The sequence below is a fragment of the Acinonyx jubatus genome, chromosome F2 (assembly GCF_027475565.1).
Source record: "Acinonyx jubatus isolate Ajub_Pintada_27869175 chromosome F2, VMU_Ajub_asm_v1.0, whole genome shotgun sequence".
NCBI classification, from domain to species: Eukaryota; Metazoa; Chordata; class Mammalia; order Carnivora; family Felidae; genus Acinonyx; species Acinonyx jubatus.
In genome coordinates, this window is record NC_069394.1 from 27,402,979 (window position 1) to 27,417,697 (window position 14,719).

Sequence of the window (14,719 nt, forward strand, 5' to 3'; positions counted from 1 at the left end):
ATGTTCTTTCCCTAAATATCTGATAATCTCAGTTCCTCACCTTCGAGTAATTTTTTATGTAAGAATCTATTTTCAGACATTTCCAGCTAATGCCTTTCTAATGCATATTTATGGATACTTCTAAATAATAACCAGTTTCCACATATTCCTGGTTGTACAAATAGACCACATACTATAGTCCCTTTGCTATAAAAACTCTTTATGCAATACTCCACAGGTCTTTTCCCCTTCCATGATTGATGCAGGTGTTCAAATTTATCAAGGCCTCAAGACATACAGAGTTCCTAAGTCAGGAAAACTGATTTGGAATATATATGAAACAACAGACTAAACTTTCAGATAATTTGGGCTACATACTTTATGGTTTATTTTTTTGGAACAATAAATGTTAATATACCACTCTACATAAAATTACAGTCTTCTCCAACAATCCCAAAGCTTTTCTCTACTTAATTTTTTTGTCTTGACATTTGTTGTTGTAATATATACAGTATTTTATTTATTGATATCTCCTTTGTTCCATGGCACATATATATATTTGTACACAATGCAGTTTTAATGAGTTTAGCATAAGTCTACTTCCACAGGCTTCCTCACATAAGTTTACATTTGCATCTTTTTGTTTTGTTTTGTTTTCTTTTACTGTTTCAAGTTTGTATTTAAATTCCAATTAGTTAACATACAGTGTAATATTAGTTTCAGGCATACAATTTAGTAAGTCAACACTTCCATACATCACCCAGTGCACATCACGACAAGTGCACTCCTTAATCCCCATCGTCTATTTAACCCATCCCACCCACTTACCTCCCCTCTGGCAACTATCAGTTTATTCTCTATACTTAATAGTCTTTTGCTTGGTTTGCCTCTCTCTTTTTTTTCCCTATGCTTGTTTATTGTGTTTCTTAAATTCCACAGATGAATGCAACCAATGGTATTTATTGTTCTCTGACTGACTTATTTTGCTTAGCATAATACTGTCTAGCTCCATCCATGTCAAGGCAAATGGCAAGATTTCACTCTTTTTTATCGCTGAGTAATATTCTATTATATATATTATATATAATATACATGTGCACATACCTACATATACATACATTTGGGCTGTTTCCATAATTTTGCTATTGTAGATAATGCTGCAATAAACATTCAGGTACATGTATCCCTTTGAATTAGAATTTTATGTATTCTTTGGATAAATACCTAGTAGTGCAATTGCTAGATCATAGGGTAGTTCTATTTTTAACCTTTTGAAGAATCTCCAAAATATATAAAGAACAATAGACATTTTTCCAAAGAAGACATACAGATGGTCAACAGACCCATGAAAAGAGGCTCAACATCATTAATCATCAGAGAAATGCAAATCAAAACTACAATGAGATATCACCTCACACCTGTCAGAATGGCTAAAATTAACAACATAAGAAACAACAGGTGTTTGTGAGGATGTGGAGAAAGGGATGTGGAGAAAATGCAACCCTCTTGCGCTGTTGGTGGGATTGCGAACTGGTGCAGCTTCTCTGGAAAACACCATGACTTATATATTAATGCTTCTGATTTGGTCATTTTTAGAATCTACTCCAAAATCTACTAGGGTTTGAGTCCAACTCTGAGGCTCTTTTCTTTGTTTTGGAGAGTACCAAAGATTCTAAAAATGTTTTTCTTATGGTACAGTGTCGTCTATTTTAGGCTTTTCAAGTAATGAAACTCAAGTCTGCCTGCATTGCTAAACCTAATCTCTTGCCTTTCTTATCTACAATGAAACCACTAAATTAATATCAGACTTTGCCATTTGTTTGAATTGAGGATGAAAATTATTTAGTCTTTGTCCTCTCTCCTTGTTTGATTGAGATACCACAAATGACTAGAAAATTCTATGAACAAACTTTTATTCTTCTTGATGCCAGCTAATTTACCATACTTTAGTTATAAAAAAAGGAATTCTGTAGAAATAGTATCTGTCTCCCTACCCGAGTAGACTGTATGCTTTTTGAAGCCTGAGGATTTTGTCGGTTTTATCAGTGCCATATCACAGCACCTAGACTTGTACCTAGCAAACAGTAGACGCTCATTAAATATTTATAGATTGGAAGAATGAATATTTTTCTACTTAACAATTGGTAAATGCAATATAGTGTTTACAGAGTGGGGTTTCTAAGCCTGAAAATTATATATTGAGTATATGAAATAAGCAGCTACCAAGCCACTCTTTGTGTCCATTTTCTCATCAAAACAATGGGGATAATAATAAAACTAATCTCATAGTGTTTTGTTTTTTGGTTTTTTTTGACAATTCAGTGAGATAATTCGGGCAAAATTTTATAAACAGAGCCTAGGACACTTTAAATGTCTAAGATATTATCAGTTTCTAATCTAACATGTTGGAATACTTTTGCATCAAAAGTGTTTTATCATATATGTTAGTTTAGCTCAGAATAAGTAGGCTTAAATATTTTTACAGGTTTCATAAGCTCACAATTAAAGGAGTCTCAGCCTTAGACACCAATTTAATATTATCAACACGTGTGTTTTTAAGTTCTATTGCATTTGTTCTTGTACCCTCATCTGCTTAGAACTTACACTGTGAAAAAACTTTGATTCTTTTTTTTTTCTTTCCATTACCACGTGGTGCACTGTTAAGCCACTTCAAATGTTGTGGAAATATTGCTACCTAAAATCTTGGTTTCCTGACAGCATTTTTTAGTTTTTGTTTGTTTTTAATCCTAAAGGGAAGACTTGCTAGGTAGTTTTCATTTTTGATAATTGCCCTGGCATAATACGTTGCAACCTAGTTAGAGAAAACAAAAAAGCAGAAATATGAAATAACTAAAGAATACATGACAGAAAAGGAATCACTGGGGAAAAATTGATAGGAAGTATATATTATATCTTTGTATGCACTAATTTGAAATCAGTCCAATTTAGGTATATATTAATTTCAAGATAGAAGTTAAAATTCACTAGCAGATTGTTCTACAGATGTAACAGCTATTCTTGGAATATGCTCCCTAGGTCCGAGTTTTCTGAGAACCTGAAATCCTTCTGGGAAACTCATGTCTGAAATAAATGAAGTTCTACAAAGTTTCAGGTTTTAATTATATATATTTTTCAAAATGAAAGGCATTTGTCATCCCTGTATTATTTTTACCATTAATAAAGAAATAACAACACAAAAAACAAACATTTTCTAGTGGTATACATTCTATAGATTACTGGTATTTATAGATCTCATTTTGTTTCATAACAGCTAAAAACACATTTGCTTTCAGCAAGCACCATGCTTAATCCATTCTTCATTTTCCATGACTTTACCTAATTAAACAAACAAAACAGAAAACCTCAACCTATCAAAAATATCAAAGAGCAGAACTTAGACAAAAAAGACAGCATATTAGAAATGCCTCAATAGCAATATATATACATGTATATACATATGTGCATATGTATACATGTACACACACACACTGGCCATATAATAATTGAATGTATAATTTTGTAATGTTTAGAATAAAACATTTGGTGTCAAATCTATTCTGAATATTGCTAATAATAATATTTGGTCCTTTTGGGGATTCCATCAGTTTTTAATCATATTGTATCATTAATATGTTTGAAATATAAGTGAATGCTTAGTATCTTCTCATTTTCCTTACTTACTGAGAAGAAACTCAATATATAATACTTTAATTATATACTATGTAAGACAAAAATTTCAACCAGACTCATGAACTCCAAATGTCATAAACTTGTATAACATGAAATACAGGTTATTATACTTATATATTATTAATAAACTCTCTCCAAACTCATTTTTAACAAATAAACCCATGGTTGTGTATACAACCATGGCCTAAACAATTCTTTTTTTCAAATCTTGGTGTTTCCTTTTCCTGGAATTCTGTATACTGCCCCCACTTATTATATACAACTATTCAAGTGATAATAAGCCTAAAGATACATTTCGGTAGCTCTATTTTTATAACTGCTATATATGTCTCTTTTTTTGAGAATATTTTTACTTATTTTTTAAATTTATTTTTTAATATTTATTTCTGAGAGAGAGAGAAAGAGAAACAGAGCGTGAGCATGGGAGGGGCAGAGAGAGAGGAAACACAGAATCTGAAGCAGGCTCCAGGCTCTGAGCTGTCAGCACAGAGCGTGACATGGAGCTTGAACTCACAACCAGATCATAACCTGAGCCAAAGTCAGATGCTCAACCAACTGAGCCACCCAGGTTCCCCTAGAAAGATTTTATTTTTAAGTAATCTCAACACCCAGCATTGGGCTCAAACTCATAATCCCAAGATCAAGAGTTGCATGCTTTACCAACTAAGCCAAGCAGGCACCCCCATAACTACTTTGTATTTCTTGACTCTCTCAATAGAATTGATTACTTCCTGCTCTATGGTCTTATAGTGCCTGGTACATTTTTCACCACTGAATTTGTTTCCTAGAGCTTCTGTAACAAATTATCAACAAACTTGGTGGCTTAGAAATGAGAAACATTTGTACTCCCACAATTCTGGAGTTTCACAATCCCTCCAAAGGCTCTAGGGAGCCCTTCCTTGCCTCTTCCAATTTCTGGTGGTTCCATGTATTATATAACTCCTGTACCTCAATTTCTACATGGCCTTCTCCTCTGTCTCTAGGTGCTGCCCATCTGTGTATCTGCTGTAAGGACACTTATCATTGGATTTAGGGCCTACATGGATAATCCAAGAGGATCTCATTTCATGGTTATTAACCTAATTATATCAGCAAAAACTTTTTCTAAATAGGATCATATATATTCACAGTTTCTGGGATGATTGTGGGGACACAATTCAACCCACTACAACTGCTATCCTTATATTATTTCATCTTAACATTTTCTTTCTCCTTCTCTCTTTGTATCCCTCCCTCCTTCCCTCCCTTCCTTCCGTCCTTCCTTCCTTGTACTAAAGTGAGATGAATGAGGCAATTGTATTACAAAATTTAAGAGAATACACACACACACAAACACACACACTAATATCAATTAAGATAATGATGTTTTAGGGTTGCCTGGGCACCTGGGTGTCTCAGTCAGTTAGGTGCCTGACTCTTGATTTTTGGCTTAGGACATAATGTCATATGATGGAGCCTTGTGTCTGGCCCCATGCTGAGCTTGAAGCCAGCTTGGAATTCTCTCTCTTTCTTACCATCCCTCCTCTGCCTGCACTCTTTCTCTCTTTCCCTCAAAAAAAAAATAGTGATGTTTTAGGGAAATATTTGAAAAAAGAACAAAAGTAATGCATAAAATCAATGATGAATAAAATATAAATATTTTTAATAGACAGGATCCGTATTATTAAATTCTCTTTTTAAGCACTCTAAAACAGTGCAGTTTTGATATCTCAGTTATAGGTGTTCCTAGTTCATTCTCTCTCCTCTGTCCATAAACAATTTAAAGCCCCTCACCACATTCTTAATTTATTGCTAAATAAAAATAATTACCTTTATCTTTATCTGTTTCCCATCATAGTTCAGCATGTGGTACAAAGAATATATTAAGAAAGCATATATATATATATATATATATATATATATATATATATGTGTGTGTGTGTATATATATATATATATGTATACACACACACACACACACACACACACACACACACACACATATATATGGAACGAACAAATGAAGTGATAAATGGATGAATGAATTATCTCAAGGAAATCATTCTCCATTCTATCAGAAGTCATCTGAATGCAAGAAGAAACTGTGTGGTATTAATTTTTCTTTTTTTGTTGTTATTGTTTACTTTTGGTTATTTCAACTGTGTTTAAAGACAAACCATATTTCATCTTTAGGTGCAAAAATTTCAGAAATTTTGCCCCAAAATCCCATAAAGTGAAGACAAAACTTGCCTATAAATGGAGAAAGAATTTCTGTGAGTCAGAAATAAGCTGTAATTGGGAGAAATCCATCAGGAATTATATTTGATTCTTGATTTTATTTTTCTATTGATATTTTCATTGACATACCTTGAATACTCAAGGTATATCAGGTCTTGGATAGCCTTGGATTTGAATCAGTGAAAGCAGTGTCTCCCTGGAAGTGTTGTCCGCTGTATTTATAAGGTCAAGCACAGAAATATGGTATTTACCAGTAATGTGTGCTGAATAGTGACTTAAATCTGGAATGTTCAGATAAGCATTTTTTGTGAACCCAATAATTATTTTAATATATCTAATGTGTTTCCTTCCCCATACACCTAGAAGAATGACTCTTCTAAAACCATTTAAAACTTAAGTCAGTTTGAGATTATAAGTATAAAAGCAAAAGTACCCCATACTCAGAAGCTTAATCTCAATGTTTCATTTTATGCCATTCCGTTAATTATTAATTGCCCAATATTTATTAAACTGTTATACAGATGTACCACATACTGTACTATTTGATAGCTCTGTGATAGAGAAGATGACACATGGTGACTCTGTTATTATTGAAAGCACACTCTAGTAAGGAAAAGAGAAAATTATTTAAAGAAATAAATTCTTTAAATAAATAAAAATTGCCATCAATGCCAAGAAATAAATATTAGGGGTTTTGATGAAGAAAACCAAAGGGCAAGGCCCTGACAGTGTTTAGAGAAAAGCCTCCCTGGGAAAGGCTATATTTATGTCTTACATGCAGAAACATGCAAGGTGAGGAGAGAGTCAAGCATAAGGAGACTTGAAGGGCAAATCTTCCTGTATGATAACAATAAAGGCTCTGAGAGGGGAAGAATTTAACAGTTTCTAGGACTGAGAGGAAACCAGTGTGACAGGAGTATAGTGAGCTAGGTAAACTGTGTTTTTCTCATTCCTCTTCATTTCTTCAGTGACTGCTTGTTCTCTTGCACGATCATTTTGCTTGCATGAAGCTTAACATGAACCTGACTTCAAGTAAATACAACATATATCCAAGCAGCCACTACCAAGGGATTATACCAATAGATAGTTTTCAGAGAAGATGCAATAGGTGGCTTGCCATCCATTGTACTAGCTGCCTTATTAAGGTTTGATTATCTCTATTAAAATAAGCAGTGGCCTGAAGAACATGCCCATATAGAATACAAAACTGCACTTTCTTCTGGCTTTGGATGAGGCCAGCTAATTCAAAGTAGTAAATGACATTTCATTAAATACCACCAGATTGCTTTCAAATGTCCACATTTAAAAAAAATCTGTAACTTCATAATTATTTATTGAGCCTTGCTATGTAACAGATATTGCCCTAAGTTTTGGAGATGCATCAAGTGAAAGAAATCCTCTGTTCCAGTAAGAGAAGAAAGAAAATTAGTAAAAAGTAAAATCAAATTAAATCAATTTTATAGTATGTTAGAGAAGAGTAAAGAGAATAAAAGCAAGGAGATTGCTATGGGCATTGGCTTTGCAATTTTAAATTAACTGACTTACCTAAGAAGGTGGCATTTGCTGAAAGACTTGGAATGATCCATGCAGGGGAAAATATTCAGGCAGAGAGAAGGCCAGTGAAAAATCCCTGGGGCAGGAACGTGACTGCTTTTTGTGAGAAGCAGAGTGGAGGCAGATAGTTTGGCCATAGTGATCAAAAGAGAAATGGGAAGATGAGGTCAGAGGGGATGCTGATGTGCATGAGAAATTGTATCCACGTTTCAGATAATAACAATACCATGAAGATCCCTACAAAGCCTTTAAGTCTCACTTTTGCCCTGGATCTTATTTTTTCCAGTAGTCTTCACATTTAGTTTCTCTCAATGATTCTCACTCGCTTTGATGTGTAATTGCTTCTTTTACCGCCTGTGTCTTTGCAGTATGTGTGTGTTTAAATATAGCCATTGACCAAAACAAGGAAATGAAATAAATATTCCTTTGGCCAACTTGCTTCTTTTAATATCAGAAGCCCTTCCTTGGCAATCCGAGGAACTATTCTTTTTAAAAAACATAGAATATGTGAGCTCAAGTGTGGGCCAAGTTAAAGGCTTTCTGTTTAAGAAAAAGTTTAGTATTTCACTGTCATTCTGTCTTTAACTCAGGTCAATTCTGGATCAGAATAAATTTCATAATTATTTACCATTATTACCATTGTTTAAATTATTCATGATTGTACTCTATAGTGTTAATTATTTTCCAATATTCCTACCATTATATTTCAGTACCTATTGAACATATTCATAAAGATGTCCTAGATGCTTTAATGATCCAACATATCCAAAATCTAAATCATCTTTTCCTTGAAGTTCAGTTTAAACTGTGCCCTTCTGTCTATCTGTTAATGTCTTAGGCAGGAACGTGGCCACTTAGCAAGCCCAGGTTTGGGGCCTAAGCAATGTGAAGACATCTTTATACTTTGTCTTACTTCACTCTCTATATCTTGAACACCACTGAATGCTCTGCATTTTTTCAAGTTTTTTTCACCCTCATTCCATGCTTCCTACCCCCATTATGCAAATCCAAGTGTTTATTTTTTTCTTATCTGAACTCAAATAATAAATTTAAAATCTAGTTTCTCTCTCCTCCCTAATCTTCCATGTGTGCAGTGAGTTGCAAATATTACTACCAACGTAATGTTCCACATTTCTATTTAAACATCTTAAAGAATTCCCCATTGATTACAGAAGAAGAGTCAATATTATTCCCTCTAATCTGACCTCATCTGACTCAGTTTCATCTCCAGCAGCTCTCTTCCCTGGAAAATATCTAACCCTCCTTTCGAGGCTAAGCTTTAGAGCCACGTTTAACATTTGCCTGCTTTTTATTCTCCTTTCCGATCTTTCCTACCACATTCACATTCTCAATCTTCAGTGTTTTCTTATTGCTATGCACGTACCTCCTCTGCAGAATGCATTCCGTCTTGTATTCTTATTTGTGAATAGTTCATGCTCTCAGTAAATTACAATTTTCCTTAGAAAGACATTATATCTTACTCATTTTTAATTTTTATCACATATTTCATAGGTTAGTCACTAAGTAAAATGTTTTGTGTTGCATTTCTGAATAATTTATATTTTTCTTTTATTAAATGTCTTAATTTTTATTTTAGTGTATTTTAGTATTTCAGAGGGAAAAACTATCCAGATTAAAAACAAGTTAAAGATAAATGCCTATTTGATATGGAAATTGCACTGAAGTCTTTAAACAGATGCCAGTATGCTAACAGAGATCATTGTGTAATGCATAGGAGTACATGTGAAGATAAAGAATTAATATAATGAAGACTGTAGTGATAATTAGAAACAATGTCTAATTGTTTATGAATTAGGCATGAATTTTGAATGTCTATATATTTGCCTGATTTCAAGATTCAGATATACATCTAAGGAAAAAAATCAACATAACATACCACTTATTCAAAAAAAAAAGAGGGAAAGGATTAAAGGTAAATATGTATAGGTTTATCAGATATAGCCATCATGTTTTAATTTTGATCAGTTTTTAAACAGTCTGTGGTGCTTAGAGATTGCTTGCCAAATTGGTAGCATCCAATTATATAGGTGACACCAATTGCTCAATTTTTAGAGAAACATGGCAAAGACAAATGAAATGGTGTGTCAACGATTGCTCATACTCTTCTCTGGACTAACATGAGACTCTAGAGATACCCTGAAAGATTTATGATGATTATTATTTTTGAAAATAATATGAAGTACCTTCAATTGTAAACCTATTTACATTTGGTTTTTCCTAATGTCAAGAGTCATGTCTTTTGTTTATGCTAAATCTTTTAGGGCTAATCCACTAGAATTTGTTCTCCCAATTTTCTTTTTCAGCTTCTTCTTTTCACATGCACATTACACTTACACTTACACTCGGAATATTTTTACATATATTCATATATTCTTTTATCTTCAGTTAGAGATTCTGCCAGTTTTCATGCCATTCACCAAAGTGTGCAGTGACAAAATTGATATAATGCATGCTAATTAACTCTGTGGCTGAAGTAAGATATTGGTAGATTTGGGGCAAATGTTTAGAAAGACATCAGTGATAGATGATGATTGTTCACAAAGTGAAGGACACATCTACTTGCCACCATATGTGCATGGAGTGGGACAGTTAGAATTCATTCTGGTGAATCTGATAAGAAACACATGCTTATCAGCATGTACATAAGGTATAAAGACACAGTAGGTGTCAGAGCAGTAGGTTCAAAATATGGAGGCACATTGGAATAACCTGGGAAATATTTTTAAATGACAATGATTCCTGAGTTTCATCTTTAATATAGGAATCACTGGAAGTGAGTCTGTGAAATGTACATAAAAACAAACAAATGAAGAATAAAGATTTCCATAGAATTCTAAAGCTGCAAGCCAACTTCTATTTTGGAATTATGACTCTCAGAATATTTGGACCTGGTGGGAACAATAAGAACTATACAGGAAAGATTTACTTTTTAATAAGCTCACCTGAAAATTTAAGAAGAAAATGCAGTCCTCGTATTATTGATAGTTCTGTTTCAGGGTGCTTACCTTATGCCAAGTGTTTTGTATACATATTTCTGTCATACAGGAATTGTCATGATTAGGAAGTCAGAACTCATGGAGTTTCAATAATCAGTCCATGGCATGTTTATGACATGAGTAAAATTCTAACTTTCCCAAATAATGCTTGACTTTCAAAGATATATTTTTGCCCCTTAATGACTAGATAAGTCTCAGAGATCCTAGAACAAAAAGGAGGCTATCTGATGTCCTCTGTAGTTCATCCTATCTTCCATATCATGAGGAACTTCAAAGTAAGAAGAGAGACTCTCATGAGAAAATCTTTTTATCCCCTCCCACTGGTATTTTGTGCGCTTTTATTTTGTACATGAGCACTTGAAGAGACAGCAGCTGCCATAAAGCCTGATTCGTTTTCTTAATTCTGTCTGCCCTTTCTCTTGCTCCTAGTTAGGCATGATTGGAGGTGGTGTGAGTAACTAGGGTGATATTTGTCATTCAATTTAATTTTTCTTATTGCTACTAGAAGTATATCACATCTGTGATTGCCACTAATTAGGATATCCAGAGCCTGAAAAGACTTCTAATTACCATGATAAATTTAAATTAAAAGAGAGTAGATGAACTATGTTACTAAAATAAAGAATTTTAGAAGTATCTTTTTCTGGATACATTTTTTTTTTCATAAAAAAGAAAAAGACACAAGGAAAGCACACATACACATACACTGTATTTTCACAAAGTAATAGGAACATGTATCTATTTATCCTTCTATTTTATATCATTTGTGAAATCATTACGCAGTTGACCTAATTTAAACAAACATATATACACATTATATATGCATATATTTATATACATACACATATATGAACATGATATTAGTTTAACCATATAAAATTAGTGGTTTTTGTACTGTAAAGTTAGCAATTTTATATAGTTCAACAAAATGTTTACATAAAGATACTCTTAGAACTTTTAAAAGCATAAGGCTTGTTTCAAATATTATTATTTTCTTTTAAATTCCTTAATGGAATAACACAGTGAGATTAACTTTAAAAAACACTATTCTTTCTTATTAATTTGTACAAAGTAGATGGCATTTAAAACCCAATCTAGAAATTAAAGGCAAAGATAATTATTTTTAAAGACTTATGTATCCCTTTTACTCTAGACCTAAAATAAGGTCTTTTTTTATAGTACAAAAGTAAGTAACTTTTTTTAAAAGTTCTTTTTTTTCAGGAGATTGAAATCAAGTCACATGGGAACCCTAAAATTTAAATAGAATATTTGCTTTCTGCATGAACATTTATTACAATGCAATTATCTTATTAAACAGTTGTTGTAAGTCAAAATTTTGCCCTAAAAATTTTTCAGAACAACACTGTCTTCATTTTCATTTTGAAAATCTATCTTGTTTGGATGGTATAAAGTATATTTGCATTTTCCTAGGACTTCCACATTTTAAATGGCTGATGGTGCTTCTTTTAGGGCTTTGTACTTTAACTGAAATATAAAAATTTATTTAATCAGCAATTCAGATCGACCACAATAAAGTAAGTGAAATAAGAAGAGTCAAATTATATCACTTGATAGTTCACAACTGTGATGGGCAAACCTTAAAAAGACTCCTAAATGATCTTGCTTTCTGGCGCTCATGTCTTTGTATAATTCCCTGTCCTGGAGTGTGGGCATGAAATGTAACTTGTTTGTAGCCTGAAGAATATGGCAAACATCATGGAAGATTACTCCCATGATTACATCATTTTTCAATAAGATTCCATTTCAGAGCAGATTCAAGCTAAAAACTTTCTCCTTCACTGGCTTTGAAGAAGTAAGCAGGCATGGTGTGAAAGGACCTGGGGGGGGGTTGGGCACCACATGGTGAGGAGCTGCAGGAAGCGTTTAATTGCTCAAATACCCTAGACAATAGCTAGCTGGATGTAGCAATCTCATCCTACAACTATAATTCTGCTAACAGCCTGAATACACTTAGAGAAGGATCCATCCCTGGTCAAGTATTCATGAGAAACTCAGTTCTGGATAACACATTGATTGTCAACTTTGTACAAGAACCAGTTAAGCTGTACCCAGACTCCTGATCCACAGAAATTGTAAGATAATATATGTTACTTGATTTAAGATGCTAAGTTTGTGGTAATATGGTACATACCAATAAAAAAACTAATAAACATACTTAACTAAGAAAACAGTCTTAGAAATTGTTTTATGTAACACTGCAGGGAAAGAATTTGGGCAAAATATATTCCTACATAATATTTAAAAAACAAATTTCTTTTCACATGATCATTGTTAAGCATTTTGAATATATCCTATGGATACCTTTTCTAAGTTACTAAATAAAATACATATGTACTTGTAATATAATTCATTTAATTCCAGAACTGTTGCGTACTTCTGGTTACTTTCTGTTAAGTATAATTTTGTCATGTTAATATAATATTACAAAATGTTAGAATGCCACTCAATTATAAAGAATTTTATATTTAGACCTACTTTCCACACAACTCATGATCAGAGATGCTACAGAATTATATCCACTGCTCTTGGCATCTTGCACTCAAGTGATTCTATTGCTCACCTGCCTCTGTTCTTAATATCTAGTCCCTGAAGTTATGGCTTGTCTAAATGCTAGAAAACCCCCTCATTTATGTAAGTTTATTTTGGTATCTTATTTTTTTTTAGTCCTTAATGTATGACACCTCAGCCCCTCAGATAAATCTGCATATATCAGATTCCCATTTGTTACCTGGATGTAACATGATTACATAAACCCATCCCAGGGTTTCTAATTACATCTTCAAACATCCCCGAGAATTAAGAAATCCCGTAAGTCCAAGGCACTCTGGAGTCTGCTTTGCCCAAATGGCACAAAATTTATCTAGCATATATCATAACATTAAATAACAATCTGACAAATACATATTTACTTCTGACAAAAATTTTAATATCATTATTTTTATCATCATAAAACTCAGCAGTATAAAAAAAGAAAACATATCTCTAAAGAGAACACATTTAAAAAGTCCACCATTCATATACACTACTGTATCTCTTTACCTTGAAGCAAATATTCTAAATTATACTTATTTATAATAAAAATATAAAGCATTTCATTTTTTAAATTAATTTTTGACTTATAAATTTTAATTTAAAAGGTAGAGATATACAATGTATGTTTGTTGTAACATTTGATTATATATATCTTTTAAATATGTACATTTCTGTATATTTTGTAAATAGACATTTGCATATGCATACCTGTGCGACTTCTATTATACGAGTTTTTCATAATGTACAAAATAATAAAATTCAGTTTACCATAGACTTGTAAACATGATACATCATACGATTCTCATAATAATTTTGTGAGGTAGGCAAGATAAATGATTTTATCTTCATGATACAGTAAAGAAATAAGTACGCCAAAAAACTAACAAATATATTCCCACAGAATTTAGGTGTCATTAAAAATGATGGAACTGGGGTTCAGTTAGAATGTGCCAAGGCAATGTATAATACTGTTGCTAAATTTTATGGAAACTGAACTTAGTAAAATTAAAAATAACCTTAAAATGAGATGAGGGAATATCTTCAACTGATTTGTCAGCAGCATGGGAATTTTGCCTCCTGTCACTGTAGTCTTACACTTATAATCCCAGGAATCCTGATATCTCTGGAATATGATTTTGAGATTACCCTGGTATCTTGTGACTATTTTAAATACAAGAGATTTTTAATCATCATTCATTCCTTCAACTGATATTTCTTGGTTGCCTATCAGGTGCAAAACATAATGTCAGTCTATTCTACCTCTTTATTTGACTTAGGGAATATATTTTTATATTTTGTCACTGGTTATTTTGTAGTTTTGAATCCCCAGATCTAGCAAAACTAAGGAAAACAGGCTTAACCTGGTGTTTTAACACCTACTTTTTCTTTCTTATTTATTTATTTTTCCAAACAATATATCTGATCCCATTGAATTCAGCACTGTCCATAGAGTGGCACCTCTGTGGTTAACTTGGACTGATTTAATGACATTTGCAAACTGAGAGCATGTTTTTTATGCTGATTAGCAGACATTCTAGTAGAATAAATATTTTTAATCTGTGTCATGAATGATTGACATGTTATGATTTTAATATATCCCAAATCATGTAATAAGTTTTAGAATCAGAGTTAGTGACCTATGTCTAGTTGCAGGGTACTAATCCAGCATGAATTGAGCCCTGCTTCTTGAGTGTTTCAGTCTTTGGCCT

The 14,719-nt window shown here is 32.8% G+C and overlaps 1 long non-coding RNA gene across 1 annotated transcript; it reads right to left on the reverse strand.

Annotated features, from left to right (window-relative positions):
* Nucleotides 1-3,099: 3,099 nt before the first annotated feature.
* On the reverse strand, nucleotides 3,100-8,902 carry LOC128312892 (uncharacterized). The gene is made up of 3 exons (XR_008292808.1): nucleotides 8,825-8,902; nucleotides 7,432-7,536; nucleotides 3,100-3,315 (listed from the first exon to the last, which is right to left on the reverse strand). It is a non-coding gene; the product is annotated as an uncharacterized LOC128312892 (long non-coding RNA).
* Nucleotides 8,903-14,719: the final 5,817 nt, after the last annotated feature.